Below are 18038 nucleotides of genomic sequence, written 5' to 3'. Positions count from 1 at the left end.
ATCACTTTGGGATGCTGACTTTTTTTCATACTTACCATTAATATACACTTGACCAAAAATATGGTTAGCCTCTAATTTTTTTTTTTCTGGCTTGCTTTTCATTTCTCTCCTCCCTGGGAAAGAAAGCAGTAATAATAAACTCACCAAATTTCATGTTCAGCTTTGATATTTTATTGCAGATGAAATTTGCTGAAATATCACCTGCATTCTTCAGCAAAGCAGCACAGAGGTGGCCAGAGCCAATGGGGAGAAGTGTGTTTGCAGCCATCTGAAATAAATATCTAATTGTCTGGATTGAATCAGTGCCAGATAGAGATCTGGAAAAACAGCTGAATTCAAATTTCACAGCTGAGTTGCTTCTTCAATTGGTATACCATAGGTAGAGTCAGTTATACACCCCTTGCTTTCACTGCTGGCTTATTTAGGAATTCCTACTGCAAATATGTGGCAGTATTTTTATTTTGCATGACATTTGGATGAAATTCATTGAGGAGCCCAGAACCTTCTGGAAAGATTGTTTTTTCATTATTTGGAAGTCTTTCTATTACTTTTTCTGGCCTAGCACAAACAGTGTGCATCATGTATGCTACAGTTACAGTGCTGGGGAAATGTTTTCTCATCTCACTCAAGAGTTTTGATTCTGATACTTCCTCTTTGCATCTTTATTCACTCCAGTCTCTCTCTCATTTAAGCAAACTGGGGCAAATTTGGGAGCATCTTAGGGAAGTTTCCTCTTGATATAGACACATATACTGCCCTGAGATGAGATTCAGTGAGAATATGAAACCAGAAATTACTGTAAATAAGAACAGAAACGAAGTGGCCTAATTGAATCTTGTTTCCTCCTGGTTGTGGGTCTCTTCCCAGAAAACTTCCTTTTGCTTGCCTTAGCGGAATGAGATGGTTGGAGACAGCAATTAACAGAAGCTGATAAATGAAATGGTGTCTACCACTTGGGAGAGAACGTTTCCTGAATAATGATCCTTTCCTCCAGGGAGCTTTGCAATATGATATCTCATGGGTGGATTTGAAATATGCCTGGTGATGATATTCACTTGGCTCCTGGCCACGGGACGTGTCCCAGGTGGGCAAAGCTGGCACTGGTGTTCTTGGCTCTCCTGCTTAAAGGGGACACCTGCTAATTAATTCTTTCTAATTTGCGTGGCTTTGGTGAGTACAGTGAGAACACTTAACTGGCTTAAATGTGACCTTAGTTTTAGCAGTGCCAGTTACTGCTGTGACCCTGATTTCTTATTGATATATTATGGGCTCCTGGGGCCACCAAGGTGCTGGGAAGTGTGCGTGGGAATGGCTGAGTGGAGGGGCATTGGCAAGCATGGGGACATATTTATTTTTTGCTCTTCTTTGCAGGAATTTCCCCCTTTCTTTTTATTCTCACTGGAAATATATTTTTAAAAATGATGCAATGTAAAAGACAGCATTTAATTTCCCATCCTCTTCGTCCTCAAACCTTAGCATTTTTTAGTGCTGTTACTATGTAAATGGTTACCAAGTGAATAACTACTCTCATAAATAGTCACAGCCAGAAATTGCTTTCACTGCATATGCTAATAGATAGTGGGTCTTATTAGTAGGGCTTATTAATTGGTTTGGTGTCTTAATTAAATTGGTGTGCCAGTGAGTGAAAAAATAAATCCTTTTTAGGCCAGTGGATTCCTTATTATACATCCTAGTAGTTTTTATGTCCAGAAAACTTCAGAAACAGTGACTAAGGCTCCAATACTGCTGAGACATTTCTCAGAGACTGTATCAGACACTTTCCAGAGGGAAATAAAGAAAAAAAATTGGTGTTTGTTTTCAAATCTCGATGATCACTGTTTCCCAGTCTTACACATAAATAACATATTTCAGTCATCCTTGACAACAGGGCCCAACTTGCCCCTTCAAAATTCTTGTGTTTCCTGGGCTGTTTTAAGTGTAGAGGAAACACAGGGAGAATATTTGAGCCATGTGTCACTGGAAGAAGATGGTGGATTGCCAATGTTAGCTGTAGGTGTGCTGTGATGGTTATTTCCATGCAACATTACATTCCTGTGGAAAATATTACAATAGTTTCATGACAATGGCAACTTCTCAGGAAAAAAAAAAACTGTATCTGATACTACATATCCTTCCCATGAATTAAGATGTCGCTTGTGTGTGCAGTTATCTGAATCTCTGATAAGTTGGTTTTGACATTTAATTCTCTATTTTTTTCTTTTGCTCTTCCCCTCCTTTTAAAAAAATATGCAAAATGTGCAGTTTTACTGCAGTGTAAGCCAAAAGGATAATTCATGTTGCACACATATAATTTGATTTCAAAAGATTAGCTCTAGTACTGGCAAAACATCAGTGAGCCAGGCTGCACTGAGGTACAAAAATCATACACTAAAATCATTGGGGGTGTTTGGGTGAAGTCAGCACCCACTTTTTAATGCCAGGTCTTGTTTGTTTCTCTCCTTTTTTTTTTTTTAATATATTGTTTTTGGTTTTTTAATATAAAACCCCCACTATTTTACACTTAATCTTTTCTTTAGCATTGACTTTTCTGTATTTTCCCACTCCTGATGCTTAGCTCTCATTGGTATCAGTGGGAGGTGTGCAGGTGGAAGGAAGCCTCTTTGAGGCCGCCTCCAGCATAAAAGAAGAATATGCTCTCTCCTCTCCTTTGCTGTGGCTCTGGGGCTGGTTCTGTCACTCTTACATTTGAAGGATTGTACAGCCTGGGTTTCACTCTGGGAAGCTCTGACGAGGCTGGTGAGGAATATATCATGGGTTTAGATGGGAGGCTGTATGAAGCTTCAGTGAGGAGTTCTCAGTCTGTGTCCTGTGGGCTGACAGTAGAAGATCAAGAATCTACTGAATCGAGTGGAGGGCTGTGAAGGTGGTGAGGGACTGGAGCATCTGTCATACAAGCAAAGGTTGAGGGAGCTGGGCCTGGGCTGGAGATGAGAAGAATGAGAGGGGACCTCATCAGGGCACACAAATGTGTTAAGGGAGGTGTCAAGAGGATGGGACCAAACTCGTTTCAGTGGTGTCCACAGCAGGACAAGGGACAATGAGCACAAACTGAAACACAGAGTTCCACCCCCTGAATAGGAGGGAGACCTTCTTTAGTGTGAGGGTGACCAAGCACTGGAACAGGCTGCCCAGAGAGGTCATGGAGTTTCCTTCTGTGGAAATGTCCAAAACCCACCTGGACAGTGTGATTCTGTGCAGCCAGCTCTGGCTGAACCTGCTGCAACAGGGGCTGGGTTAGGGGAACTCCTGAGGTCCCTTCCAAGCCCAACATTCTGTGATTCTGTAATCTTCTGTTTATTTTTAACCACTATTTTAGTGCAAGAGGCAGTGAAATGGATGGCAATAGACAGAAAGTGACGTAAAAAGGGTGTGTGATCTGGTGGTGAAAACCTCTCTTAACCTTGGAAATGGGGTATATGGGATCATTTAACTCCTGTACTGCTGCACCCAGAACCTTTTGTACCCTCAGGAGAGGACACTGGAGGCAGAAAATAAGAGACTGATAATTAGTGTGACTGTATAACGGTGGGACAATCTCTGTGAAGAAAGGTTTGCAGTCTCACTAAGGTCTCTTTGTTAACTGCTTATTCCTATGTGAGGATGCAACTCCAAACACATAAAGTAGTTGAGTTTCTAGCAAAAGACTCAATGAGATATACAGACTGGGCAATTTCTTATAGTCTGCAACTGATTCCTGATTAAAATGGAGTGCTGGGATCCTAATGGATATGAAATTCTGTCTCTTTCAATCTCTACCATTCACTTCATGTTGGAGTTTGAAAGAAATCTTATTTGTCAGTTTTTGAATCTGAGACTTGCAGCTGTAGCAAAACATTTGGATAGAAAACCTATTTTCTAAAATTTACTTAGGGTAAAATGGCCTTTTTTATTGTTTACTTCCTGCATTTCAAATAACTTTTGTTAAATCCCAGCTTGTGCACCTGTGTTCCTCCAGAAAACTGTCTCTTCAAATTCTCTAGACTGATTTGTCGTTTTCTTACGTGCCAGAACCAGTTGTATCTCCTATTGCATTAAATCGCTGACATAACGTAATGCCTCATGACAGATGCAGCTGCACATCACTGAGGCTGAGAAACCAGGAGGGAAGCAGAGGCCCAGGTCTAGGGAAGGCTCGATATCTCCCATGCACAAGTTGTACCTACAAGTTTTTAAGTCTGGTTGGCAGATTTATCTTTTTTATTCTTTCTTTTTGCAAGTATGAGAGAAGGTCATGGTCAGGGGAAAGCTGAGTGAGAGGAAACTTTCTATTTTTTTTTTTCCCCATCTGTATACATATCTGCCTCATACCTCAGCTTCCTACTGGGCAGGGTTGGACAGAAGGTCTCCTTGAAATTGGCTTTGCATATTGGCCAGAAGCAGTCTTAAAAATTAATTCAAAGTCTCTCTTGGCCCTTACTATCCTGATTTAATAAAATCAAAGAGGAACTAGTAGTCCTGTCACATGAGAAGTTTATACAGAAATATTGTTCTGGATAAAAGGGTTTACCTGTCATCCAAAATTCTGTGACTTTGCATTTTTGGTACTTGTTCTTTAAAAACTGAAGAGTGAAGTGATAGTTCCTCTTTATGATCTGGTCTGATTTTGCTGCCCAGCAGAAGAATTAGAGATTCCTCTGAGGGTTTCATCTAGGGTTGCCTTACCAAATTTGGGGTTCTTGAAACCACACCAGAGTAAGCATGGCTCAATGGAAGAAGCATTCTTTGCAAAAAACATTGCTATTCCTTTAGATACTCCATGTGTTTACAATATCACTGTCTCTTTATAAATTGGCCCATGGATCAATTCCCTCTCAGTTAACAGCTGTTTAGCTCTGCTTTGGCCTTAACTGAAATTTTCACCCTTTGGACCTAATGCCTATAAAAAGTACCTAGCAAAAAATTGCCTTTTTAAATATTATGAGCCAAGTACTGAAAAACATGGGCTGTGTTACTGTTTACATTGCTGTTATTCTGTCTTCTGCATAGAGAGTAAAACAAGCGGCAAAAGATGCGTGTCTTCACAAATTTGGAAATGCACATGTCTGTGACACCTTTTATGGTCTGTTTGCTAAATCCTAAAGTTGCTGTAATTGGCAGGTGGATTCCTTTCCTCCTGGGCTTATTTGGTGTCTGTGCCTCGGGCACCTCTGAGCCCCTGGCAGGCTGAGCCGAGCAGGGTGTGCTGTGTAACTCGGCAGAAGCCTTTCCAAGCTGAACAACTCCCTGCATCCATCACTGGTCCTTGTGTGTGCTGAAGCCCTGGGCCCTCCACTCTCAGCTCATGAGGGGCTCTGCAGGCGTCAGTCGCAGGCAGCTTGAGGCCGTGGGGCTCACATGTACGGCTGCAAAGGGACTGAAATCTTCCCTTGCACTCCAGCTTGGTTTAATTTTTCAACTTGTATGAAAATGATGGCATTTTAACACTGTGTGGAATGGGGCAGCCATTTCTTGGTAAAAACTGGCATGAAGGAAGACTATAGTAGTAATGGTAAGTGATGGTGTAGAAGGGAAATACAAAACTCAGCACAACCACCAGTTGGCAGCCTTAGGATTGAGGCTTTGGCTGGCTGTTTAATAACTTCTTCGCTGTAGGGGATAACACAGAAAGCATCTGTTGTTGAATTGAATAAGCTGTTGTATTTTAGGACAAAATCTTGACAAAATTCTCTCAAGGATCTCTGTGGCTGTCACTGCCTGCAGAGTATCTGACCTGGGTGCTGTGCACAGTGCCACAAGGTGCCTCACAGCCCCTTGTTCTGCACTTCAGTGCACCCACTGCCCCTGGCTGAGCAGTGAAAACGAGAGCAAAGCAAGCTGGGGAGAACAGAGTCATTTGTAGAGTCCTGAAACAGCCATTGCACTCATTTTCTGGCTTGACAAAAAAATGGAACTTACAGTCATGTAGCCTTTCTCCTGTTTATTGACAGTAAATAACCCCTCTAAAAATTGACATGTTCAGACAGAGTTGGAAGAAGATCCTGAGTAAGTTCAAGGGTGACTATTTGTCCTGTTCTCCAATTACTTTTTATTAAAGCATTTCATTCTTCAGTAGCTGTACCCATTTATGATACAGCAATGTCCAGAGCTCATCCCCATCTTTCCTGACCCTACAATTACCCTTGTGTTTCAGCTTCTTTTCCCTCCAACTTCATGCTTGTCTCTGTTCTTCATTCCATACATAAAGCAAGTTTAATAGCTTGACATGCTAATGCTGACTTAGGTTTTGCCATTTCTCATCCTTGTTTGAATATTTAATGTCCCAGAAGGATAATTGTTCTTATATTTTCATTTCTTACAGTGTTGTCTTTTCCTAATTTATGTCCCTCCTATTGCTGCACAGTATCCCTCACTGGCTCCTAGTTTAGAAAATTGGCTGTAATTGCTTTGATTTCAGAGCACATAAAGGACACCAATGTGCTCAGATACCTCCCTTCCTCCCGACCTGACTCACTCCAGACATGTAGACCTATTTACTTTTCTAGGGAGTTGCAAAAGCTTGGAGGGAGACTAACAGAACTCAGTTTGGCATGGCTAATATGCAGCTCAGGTAGAGGGGTAGTTTAAGCTGAGCAATATATACTTGGGTTTGATTATATTGTAATTCAAAATACACAGTTCTTTTATAGCTGGAGATTGTTTTGAGATTTGATTAGAGCTTTCAAGAGCCTCAAGTTTTTATTAAAGAGAGAAAAAAGAACTGAGAAAATCTTGTATGTAACCTTCTACTTGGTGGATGTGTCTGAGTGACATCTACAACAGCATCATAAATAGGTATTTGCTTGGACTTTCTTCCTTTCATGTCTCAGATGCATTTCTTCTTTTGGATTTGATTTCCCTGCATTGTTAAGTGGCACTGACTGTGTGACAGAGAGAAGAATGTTTTTGCAAACTGTCTTAAGCACTGCTCATCAGAGAGGTGGTCAGCCTCACACCTCTCTCTACTTCTCTCCCAGTGGGATCTAATTGCTGTAAAAAATAAATTGGTATCCTGAGTTCAGGAACACTAACTCAATAAATGCATTGATGTCCGCAAATGGCAGTCTTGCCTACCCTGCTGTTATAAGTGATTATTCGCTTTACGTTTAAATATATTGTGCTGTGATTGCTTCCAGAGAACCCATTATGGCCTAGCCCTCACTTCTGCAAGTACTGTAAACATCCTTAACTGCCAGCATATTCTTTTTCTTTTAGCTTTCCAAAACATGCACATGACAACTTATGTGCTGAAGTAACCAAGCTTGAGAGTTGTCCAAGTTAAAATCTGAGCTTTAGGATGGAGCCAAAAAAGACTACCAAAATGTTTGAAGACTTGAGCAGCATGTGTGCATCACCAGGACAAGATGACACCCTGTAGCTTTCAACATCCATGTTTTCAATAGCAACCTTATTTTTGAGTTTCATTGCTGCTGGGGTATACATTAATCTGTATCTACCTATGAGCCGGGTAGCTGGATTGCAGTAGTGTGCAGAGGCAAAGTAATAGGCTGTCACTTCTGACTGGGGAAACAACTGAACCTGAGACACCATTTTGGGTTGAATTTTTAGGAAAGTGTTTAAAGAAACTACTAGTTTTAGTTATGTAAAACAGAAGAGGTCTGCCTTAAAACACCAGAAAGAACACACACTGTCACCAGTTTTAAATAACCCCACTTTTATTTCCATGTGTACTTGTTTATCTGCAGCAATAGGCACAAATCACTGGTTTGCATGCACAGTTTTTGTGCCTTATCCTTAGGATGGAATAAAACAACCTTTTTCACCCTTTCACATTGAAGCCAACAGATAAAATACTGGCTCCATTACACCTGCAAGGGCAGTAACAGGCATCCTATTTCCCGAAGACAGCAGAACAAATGAATATTTTGGAAAAGAGACTCCTTTAGCAACCATATGGTCCTTGCTGCAGATGCAACTGGATGAGCAGAGTGCATCAATACCTGTGGGTACAGAGAAGTCTCTGGAGGCTTGGGCTGCGATGAAGACCAAGAAGCCACCGACGTTTGTCACAGAACAGTGTCACTGCACTCCTGGTTCCCTGTGAGCAGTGTTTAGTGGGGTGTTAAGCAAGACTGGTGCTGAAGGTAAGAGTGTGCCAGTTTCTCATCTGGGCTTTTAGAATAAGCAGTAAAGTTTCTTATCTTATTTACCAGCACAGCACATGTGTCTGCTATAGCAAGCAGTCTTTGTGGTTGCAACAGCTGCAGGGTAAATATCCACAGTGAATCACTGCAATTAGCTCCATGGGGAGGACATCTGGGAGGTTCTGGAGCTTCCCAGCCAGCAGAACCAGGTCTGCTGACATTTTTTAAGATCTTTGACCATAAAAGTAAAGACAATAGTTGATGAGAGCACGGGGAGCTGGTGAGCACCAGAAGGGGTTTGTGGGAAGGACGGGTCCCAGGGCCGTGCTGTGCCTTCATCCTCCTCAGAGCAGAGATGAATAATCAAGGTTTGGCTCTGAGTAGTTGTGTGAAAAATGGACAAGGAAGGAAAGAGAGCCGCAAAAAGCATCTTGTCACTATGTATTAGTGGTCTGTAACGTGTTTATGCTTAATGGAAGCCTTATGTAATGCTCACTGTGGGGGGTGGCATCTCCACTACAATGAAATCTGGGAATCAAAAACATTTCATGCTTGTGTCTGAGCTCAGGTTTGTTGTAGGGGCTCTTTCATTTTGTTTGGGCTCACATATTTCACTCTTTAGACTGTTGAACTTTCTAAAACTTTGCCTTGCAGGAATACTTTGAAACACCTGCCTTGTACAGCTGTGTCTGAAACAAAATTTAATATAAATTTTCAAGTCTAATTGTAAAAGTTGCTGGTGTGCCTTTAGGGCAGAGTGCAGTTATTCAGAAAGATTAGTAGTTCACAAGGTTATGTGCAAAGTAGGACTAACAAGATGCTGAGAAATAATAGTCTCATATGGGATTGGTTTCATGTTGTAGAGCAATAGTTCAGAGATTTAATGCAGCTTAGATGTACTTGAAAATCATCCCTGTTTTTTAAAACTTTTTTTATTTTTCTGACCTTGAAAATACCTTATGGGTAGTTTACAAATAAAAATCTAAACATCACTGTAATCAGAAAAATTGCACAGATTTCTATTTTTCATTATTTTCTACTTATCTTTACCCTTATTTGAAGTCTCATATCATTTCAGTGATAGGTGTGAAGGATAGCATTAGCACAGCAGATTTTTTAAAAGAGATTAGATGAGAATTGGGTTGCCTTCTATAGAGAATTTTGCTTTACTTCCCCCTCTCTTCTTTTCTTATGATATCATTTTATCAGGTGTGAATGCTAACAATGCAGATACGGGGTGACAGTTTGACCAAACAACCATAGCAACAGTAACTATTTTCCTTGTGATAAGAGCTAAGCTAAAGGTTAAGTGTATTACTGCATCTCTCAATCTATTTCCTTCACAGCACAGTGCCAGACAAAGGAAAGAATACAGAAAGCTATGGCCAGAATATGCATTTATTTAGAGGAAGCATGAGCAACTGAACTCTGGTTAAAGCGTAAATGTGGATAATATTTCTTTTCTAATACATTATATCAGAAGAAATACTATGAAATCTACATTAAATAATTTGCTGCATTTTTCATTTGAAAATTTATTGGGTAATATGTGCTTAATCATGCTCCCTTAGGAAAGGGGAAAAACTAAAAAAGCCCCAGAGACTGCTTTAAGAAAAGCATTTGTTATTTTCTCTCTTCAGGAACAATATTGGACTTATACAGTTGACCTGGACAATATTTAGTATTGAGCTTAAGTCTTCTATGTGTATCCCCAAAGATCAGATGGCTTGAAGGACACAAACAAATGTCTCTGGACCATGAGAGCTCCTCAGTTTTCCCAGCATGGACAGGAATGAAGTAAATGTGTTATTTCCAGAAGTAATATTCATCCTGAGTGGAAGCCATAGTAACCTTCACATTAGTGCCTCACATCTGATAATCTACAGTATTTTCCTATTTTTTAGTCTCTGTTTATTAGGATAATTATATTCAGATTTTTTTGCATTTTCATAATAGGGGGATAATCTTATCTCCCAGTCAGAAGTGTGTGAGTGGTCCCTGCTCTAAGAGTTGCCACAGCAGCAGGTCTGGGCCGTTTAATTAATAAGGCTTCTCAATTCAACAAAAAATGTGTGGTGATGGTAATTCACTGAAGCAGGTTGGATTTTAAGTTGGAGAGAGATATTGCACTGGGTTTCTTCAGTGCTGAATCAAATTCAATGTCTTGTGTTGGAATAGGCTTCCTGTTGGAGGAATGAATATTTTAGAGTGACTTAGTCATTGTTCTGGAAAACTTTAATTTTCTTATTAGGCTTACTTAGGTTTTTAGGTCACCCAACTGAATCTCTGCAGTTCTAATGAAAGAGGAAAAACAGTGTCTGAGCTCTGTGGGTGAAGGAAGAAAGAAAATGGCATAACTCTGCCTAGTGACACACTGACTTTGAGAGTGAATGACTGGTATGGAATATTGTGGTAAGTAGTCAAAATTTTTTAAAGTTCCATTAGCTAGAAACAAATCAAAATTAATGGAGTAATGACCCTGGATGTTTTGACTCCCTTGTGGCTAAGAGGGTGATTCTCAGTTTCTATAAATAGTCAGGCACAGGGTTTCAAAATTTTTATTTTTTTCCCAGAAGAAAAGCAAAATATGTGTACCCTTCAAATGACCTCCATTATTTAACTTAGGGCTGTTATTCTATTTAATAGCACAACAATTATGTCAAAACCAAAGGACTGTGCTATTTTCATACTGCCAGAATCACTAGCTATTTTTTTCCCTTATAATGCAAAATTCCCTGTGCAGTTTAAAGTTTTGCAAAGTATTCTCTGTCTGTGTGATGGTAGGAGATCAGGCTGAATTCATTAACACCCGTTATTTAAAGCCTTTAATGAGAATACTCATTTTATACTTCTATGTAAAGTTGCTGGTATGGTTTGCTTCCAGAGGATGGATTTAGGTCAAGTAAAGGATATGTGTGTGCATAAATACTGGAAAAGTACGGCAAATGTGGCTGTACACTGCAAACTGAGGATTATTTTTCATCCAGTCTGTCATGTACAAGGTGAGACGAGTAGGCATATCCCTATCAAAAAGTTTGTTTTCCGTTTATTATTAAATCAAATCTAAATGAGTAATTCTAGCAGAGAGTGCAAAATCACATGTGTACCTTTACTTCTCTTCTGAATTTAGCAGTGTTTGACAAATATGGTTGTGGTCAGAGTTCTCTTCTGTTTTTTTCTGTGTGCTGTGGGTAACACACTTCACGTAACCATCAGTGTTTCAGTGGTGGAAAGTAACTCCAGTGGGTACCTGCAGGCAAATTGTGGGGGTGTCTTGTTTAGGGGGAAGAGTTCAGTGTGTAGGATTAATTCCTGCAATAGCAAAATGCCAGCCCAAATCCTGATTTGCACAGATGCAGTTTGGTCACGGCCGAGTTTCTGTCAGAACTTCCCATGGTCTAAAACAGCAAGTGGTTGCTGTCAGTACAAGAACTTGAGGTTTCTAAAAACTCTCTTTTTTTTTTTTAACTTCAAATAACAAAGAACCACGTTCGGCATTTCATAACTCCTGTAATTACAGTAGTGATTATGAGAATGATAGATATCTAATTAAAATCTGTGAGAACTGCAGTCTGTGAGAAATGAGAATTAGCTCCCCAAATTGCAAATTTGTCCCGAGTTTCAGAACTACTTTTTGACAATGTGGCATTTTCTCTTGTTTGTCACAATGACTCATCTTAATAGGTCATGCTTTAGTTTAACAGGAATCTGAAAGAGGATGTGAGAGAATTTTTGTTGGAGATGGAGAGGAAAGAGTTATTCTTTTATTAGTCTTTTGTTGGCTGAATGATAGCAATGCTCAAATCCATCATCCCTTCTGCAGCAGGAGAGCCCTGGTAGCTCTTTCAGCCACTGGCCAGCACAATGTGTTGTTTCCAGCACCAATGGTACGACCTGCTGATTTCATTCTGCTGGAGATGACGAGTGTTTTGAACTCCAAGTGCCCAAGAAGGCTGAACATATGCTGAGCTTCCTGCCCACTGCTGCTGCAGACAGCTGGCTGTGCTGAGGCCATGTGCTGGGCAGGAGAGCAGCATTGCTGGCACTCTATCCCCTGCAAAGAAAAGGATGAAACGGTAGTTTTGTCTTTCTCTGCAGTATTTTATTCCTAGAAAACTAATGGATCATTTCCTGAACTCATCAGCTCTTTAGTTCTCAGCAAGGAGTATTTTCTGTTCTCATTTATTTGGGGTTCAGGATTGGGGGAAGCTCCTGTTTAAAGGAAAAAACCTCAGCTGTGCAGTAATCTAATCACCAGAAATGACACAAACAATACCACCATCAATATGCAGCTTTGGCAGACATCTGATACTTGTGCTTCAGAGGTTGTTATACAGCATTCTTGGGGGGATTCACTCTTCCAGCTCCTGTGGTGATCACCTGTCACCCAGAGCCACCAGTGAGTACCTGCCTCTCCTGGCTGTGCCAGTGTTGCTGTGGGAATGTCAGTGTCCCCTCTTGCCTCTCCCAGGAGTGACTGTGCCCTGCTCTGCCAGTGCCACAGGTTCATTCTGCACTCTGTGAAGGAATACTTCCTTACACATTTTTATTTTTCTGCTGTAACCATAATCTGCTTTTAAAATGATGAGAGAAGAAGGGTCTCCCTTAATCTTAATTACTGTCACTGGAGGCCACCTAACTTTTGTTCTTTGAAGGGCAGGTTAACCAAGTTTTAGTAGCTTTTTCTTAAATGGAAACTTCACAGATGATATGACCCATTTTAGTTTCTTCTTCAATTATTCTGTTACTTGTCTTTGAAACCCCCTAAGTAGCCATTATGTACAAGTACAACAAAACAGAAAAAAAGATATTTGTTATGTATGAGCACTGGAAATAAATGGTGAGCCTTTGAACAATCCTTCAGACCCCTGTTTACAGTCCACATGTGTTTGCCTTTCTGAGATGTGTTTATTTTTTCTTCTTGTAATGAAACTGCTGTCTTCCTGGGAAACATTTCACTTATTTGTAGCATCCACTTTCATGTCTTCTCATTATTTGAAAGCTATTTCACAATGTGGTAGGGACATTACATTTTAGCCAGTTATTTCATTTAAAATGTGAAAAAAGCCACGCTGATTTAACTTTTCTTCCTCTCCTCCATAATTTTTATTTCTTACAGGGAGAGAAAGTATGAGCACAAGTTTAAGCTTTGCAGTCATTGTATGAAGAATGCAGTAGAGCTGTTTGATTGCTCATAAGGAGAGAATGGCACTTAAGGCCTGAAGCTCTGTACTTGTTCACCACCTAATCATGGCAATAACTGGAACTCTGCAAATAGGAGTGAAACACAGGTTATTTCATAGCTATCAGCCCAAGCAGGGAGGACAATTACTGACATTATATGAGCAAGCTCAGATGTACAAAAAAAGTTGTAGGTGACTTCTGGGAATATTTGTTTGTGTAGATGTCATTACTTCTCTTTGGATAAACAGGTAGAAATAAGGTTTCTTGCTGGGTTTCTTGAATGTTAGAAGTGATGCTGGCAGTAGTATAGGGCAGGGGGTGGCTCTTTTTGGGTTCTGAGATTTCTTTTGCCCTGAATGTTTATTGGAGAGACTTGAATCTGTTCAGGTTTCAGAGTATTTCGTTACATTTAGGCCAGATGTTCAAGTATTTCGTTACATTTAGGCCAGATGTTCAAGATCAACCCATAATATAGCTTATATTGGCAGGTTCCACTTTCTGGTTTGCAGTCCAGAATATATCTGACTGAGCACTGTGGCAGGTCTTTGTCAACATTTTCTTTTTTTCTTTATCCTATTTATTTTCAGCTTAACTGAGAACACAAATCCAAATTTGCTTTTTCTTTGAAGAAGCAGAACATGACTATTTTTATCTTGAATTTGTCTCTACTTATCTAAAGGGATTTTCGTTTACAGATACCACACATCAGGTTTTATCATGACAAAAACTCCTTAGTTAAAATAAGGGTAAAATGGATGCTATGGCCATGATTCTGGCATTTCACCATGCTTTGGTGTAATCAGGGCTTTGTTATCGCCTCTGCTTCCATGAACTTGTTAATGGTTTGTACATACACAAGTGGGATCAGCTGGGATGCAGTCAGAGCTCTATCTCTGTGCAAATATTTAAAGCCATTTCCCACCTCCACCAACATGAACACTCTGCAATTTTACCAAATAAGAGAGTTTTAACATAGGAAAATTGTTACTTGTAACGGTGCCTTTATTCTAAAATGTCTTCTAATTGTACTGAGAGCCAGGAAATAAAGCAACATTGCAGAAACCCATCCAGAGCATAACTATGTTATGGTGATGAAAAGTCCATAATACGTGGAGGACAGGATATAAATTTTGAATATGTTATATTGCCTTTATCAGTCTCACATGGAAATCAGAATTTCAATAGATCCATCACCAATGGTAAGGATGTAAATTTAAGCACTGAAAACCCCAGATTTTTGTTCTGATTTCTATAACATGGGGATTACATAGTTTGGACTCCTGCTCCTCTCTGAGCTGAGCAATATTGCAGCTCCTATCAGTGGGCTGGCAATCAAAGGTTTTCCTAATTGCTCTGTTCAAACTGTACTCGGGCTGTGGGGAGTCTGTGGGAATTAGGGAACTGCTCTCCACGGATGCCCAGAGCCTGGGCAGTGCCCAGTGCCAGTGCTCTGGTCCTTCTGGGACACATCCCCAGAGCTGTTATGGCTGATAGGCAGAAACCCCCATCTAGTAAAATTCTGAAATTCTTCTGCTACTCTAGCCCTAATTATGAATAATATGGGAAAGTTTCTCCTGATGAGTCATATAAGACACGGCTATGGAATAGTTAACTTTTTATAGAGCTCAGCATCAATTTCTGGAAGCTTTTAACAGAGACTTGACATTTCTAATTAGGAAATTTTACGTACAGGCAAGTGAATTTACCCCCAGCTGGGAAAACATGGCTTAGCAAGAGTTTTACATCCGCCCTCATTGATCTACAGATTATCTCACATTTGAGACTGTGGAGCCACTGGGATTTGCAAAGATGAGAAACAAATGTGGGAAAGTGCATAGAATTTCTTTCACTTCAGGGTTAGATAACAAAAACCTGATAAGTTAGAAATAAAGAGGTAAGTTTATTTTCTTTCTTCTTCATGCCTAATTGTTGCAGTGGTCAAAAAAATCCACAAAAGCCAATAACATGTTGGCACTGGCAAGAAGCTGTCATCCTGGTCAAATTCTCAAAGCAGCATATTGGAAATAATCTTAAGATAGCAAAGAACTATAGGCTTTTTCTTTTTTACTGTCCTAACTGTTAAACAGTTGAGAAACAAAATGTCTGCATGTGAGCTCACTTAAACAGAGATGTGTCTGATGCTGCAATGTCTGACCTAAGGGAATCCCTCGGGCTTTTTGCATTTTTAGCTGTACTTTTTATGTTTTTGACCTTGTTTTGTCCTAGGAGGAAATAACTATAAAAATACAAAATATCAATGAATTGGTTGTTGTGCTAGTTGAAAATGCTTTATCAGGGTAAGGTGGCAGTGGAAATAAGACTCAAAGTCAGATGTAGCAGAGCTCTTCAAGTAGAGCTTTTACTGATTTCTCTTTATGTGGAACATCTGTACAGCTCATTTCACTCTTGTGTTCAGATGGGTTTTGTGAAGACATACAACTATGTGCTGCAGCCTTCAAAGAATATGGTTTAAATGAAATTAAAATGAAAATTTTTTTTCCTGTATATATTTTTCTATATTTGAAATTATTCTAATGAAGCAGAAGTTAATTCTGTGTTGACAGAAAAACAGAGAAGGAGGCAAACCATGAAATGTAGCCTATGAAGTATTATAAAAATACAGATGGGCATGCAACTTCCTGTAGTTGTGTTAGTGGTATTCAGCCTTGGGAAGGTACATATGTATCACTGTCATGTGATAAAGAATGGAAAAATAAGTGATCAAAATAAACATAGGAGTCCAAACCATGTACAGATAAAAGCTGGGATGAGAAAATGGGCTGAAGAGGCTCCAGGTGATCCATAGTAAGGCCTTGCACTTTAATGACTTGGTTATTAACAAGAGGTGATGGAAAAGTTTCAGTATCACTGAGTCCCCTTCTCTGTTAATGCAGAGCAAGGCCTCTTGGGAGGAGGTGTCTCAGGTGCTGAACTGACGCTGCCCTTGATCTCAGCTAAAGGGCCAGGTGTTAGCAAAGAAAACAGAAGTCTGGTTTAGGCTTCTTTTAGAACTGTGTGGGTGTCCAAAAATACTGCCAGAACTTAAAGTCTCAGCCTTATTCAGTCGTAGAAAGCAGTGTAAAACAAAATTCCAGTTACCAAATTAGATGTGCTGCTTGGGAAGGATATGACTGGATCAGAGGATCTGAATAAAACTGCAGCTCACCATGTGATATACTCTTGCCTCCTACTTGGTTTACAAGTAAATTGCAGAAGCAGACTATATATTTGGTAGTATACATTTCAGAGCTATTTGCTATATAGCTACCACAGAAACCCAAGTGTCACTGTGTGCCTGAAGCCTATATAGTTTATTAAAGGAACAACCCACAAAGGCAGGAAAAAAAAATATCTCTGTTTCAATTTTCTTTTATCTCTGCTTCATTCAGGGTATAAACACTCACAATCTATAAATTCCTTGTGTTAAGATAACATGAAGACCTTAACCTATTGTTCAAGCTGGGATTAGTTCAATTTGAAAGCTATAATTCAAAATATAGAAAGTTAGGAAATCTTTAAAAAAGAAAAAAATACTTTCTTTGTCTTAGCCAGCTTTCATTTTCTTTATGTGCAGACATGACCCCTCCCCTTTTTTTATTTCTAACCTTATTTTTGTAAGAGTGGAGTTACAGCTAGGCAAGAAAGCCCTACACTGTCTTTCACTTTTAGTGTTAAGTATTCGTGGCTTCACTGAAGTCCAGTTTATCTCTTAACACTTTGGTAACTTACGTTTATAATGGCTTTGACAGAGTCACTGAGGCAGAGTCCATCCATTTCAGAGGAATACATTTGGTAGCCTTTAAGACAAATACTAGTAAAATATGACAGGCTGACCTTTTTCCTCTTGGTCACTTTTGAGAGTAGCTATTTTTCCATGCACTGAGCAGAGTATGTATTCCATATATACACTGCACTTGGAAGGTTGTAATTATGAATGATTTCTGCGGTGAGTGGTTCTATAACTTACAGTTTGAAAAGATTTAAATGCTGATGGTGCCCTGTTTCCATTCTTAGTGAAGACATAAAAAGGTCACTTTTCCTTTGTCATTTCACTGTGTTGTTGCTGACTAGTGTTAATAATTTAATTAAAAGGTCAGATCAGTCATGCTCCTCTTCTTATACCTAGTGTGACTTTAATTATTTTCTTTGCAAATGAACTGATTTAATATTATTTAATAATACTTGATTTAAATAATAATCCTCAGGAGAAGTGGAACTTCTCTTTGAAGGCAAGCAAGCTTTGAAGGTTAGAATAAACTGAAAATAGCTGGATTTTTAAAAATTATTTTTGCCATTAAATAATGCTAAAATCATAGGAAGCTTTTAATGAGAGCATTTGGGGGCTTTCCTATCATGTATTTTGCTGTTTGGTTAGCAGGACTACTGGAAAGCAGGAGTTAAAGTCCTACTAATCACTAAAGCCAGCAAACCCCAGTTTCATTTCATTAAATGTGTGGGGATTTGCAGTATTCCCACTAACTGGAAAACGGGGGCAGCTGGGGCTAGAAGCAGCTGTTAGCCCCGAACAGTGCAGGCCAACCTGGCCACCCTGGGTGTCTGCTGAACTCGGTCAGGATGGCATTTACACGGCTCCTGGAGCTGCAGAACACCCTGGTGGCTTTGAGAGACTCCTGCTGAGGGGCTGCAGAGAGTCTCCGTTTGCTTTCCTTCAAAAGTGGCCACATGCCTTGTAAATAAAGGAGTGCTGTGGCATGATACTGCTTACCCCTCTCCACAGGGCATGGCATTCCT

At 39.8% G+C, this 18038-nt stretch overlaps 1 long non-coding RNA gene across 2 annotated transcripts in view; it reads left to right on the top strand.

Moving 5' to 3' along the window:
• The window catches only part of LOC108448848, a 74791-nt gene that overhangs the window by 5333 nt on the left and 51420 nt on the right, over positions 1-18038 (top strand). For both annotated transcript variants that reach the window (XR_001864886.1, XR_001864885.1), the window contains exons 2-3: positions 7797-8102; positions 10364-10514. This is a non-coding gene — a long non-coding RNA (uncharacterized LOC108448848). The remainder of the gene's footprint in view (positions 1-7796; positions 8103-10363; positions 10515-18038) is intronic.

This window comes from Corvus brachyrhynchos, unplaced genomic scaffold (genome assembly GCF_000691975.1).
Source record: "Corvus brachyrhynchos isolate BGI_N302 unplaced genomic scaffold, ASM69197v1 scaffold398, whole genome shotgun sequence".
Classification (NCBI taxonomy): domain Eukaryota; kingdom Metazoa; phylum Chordata; class Aves; order Passeriformes; family Corvidae; genus Corvus; species Corvus brachyrhynchos.
Note: the sequence above shows the minus strand (reverse complement) of the source record. Positions and strands in the feature narration are given on the sequence as shown.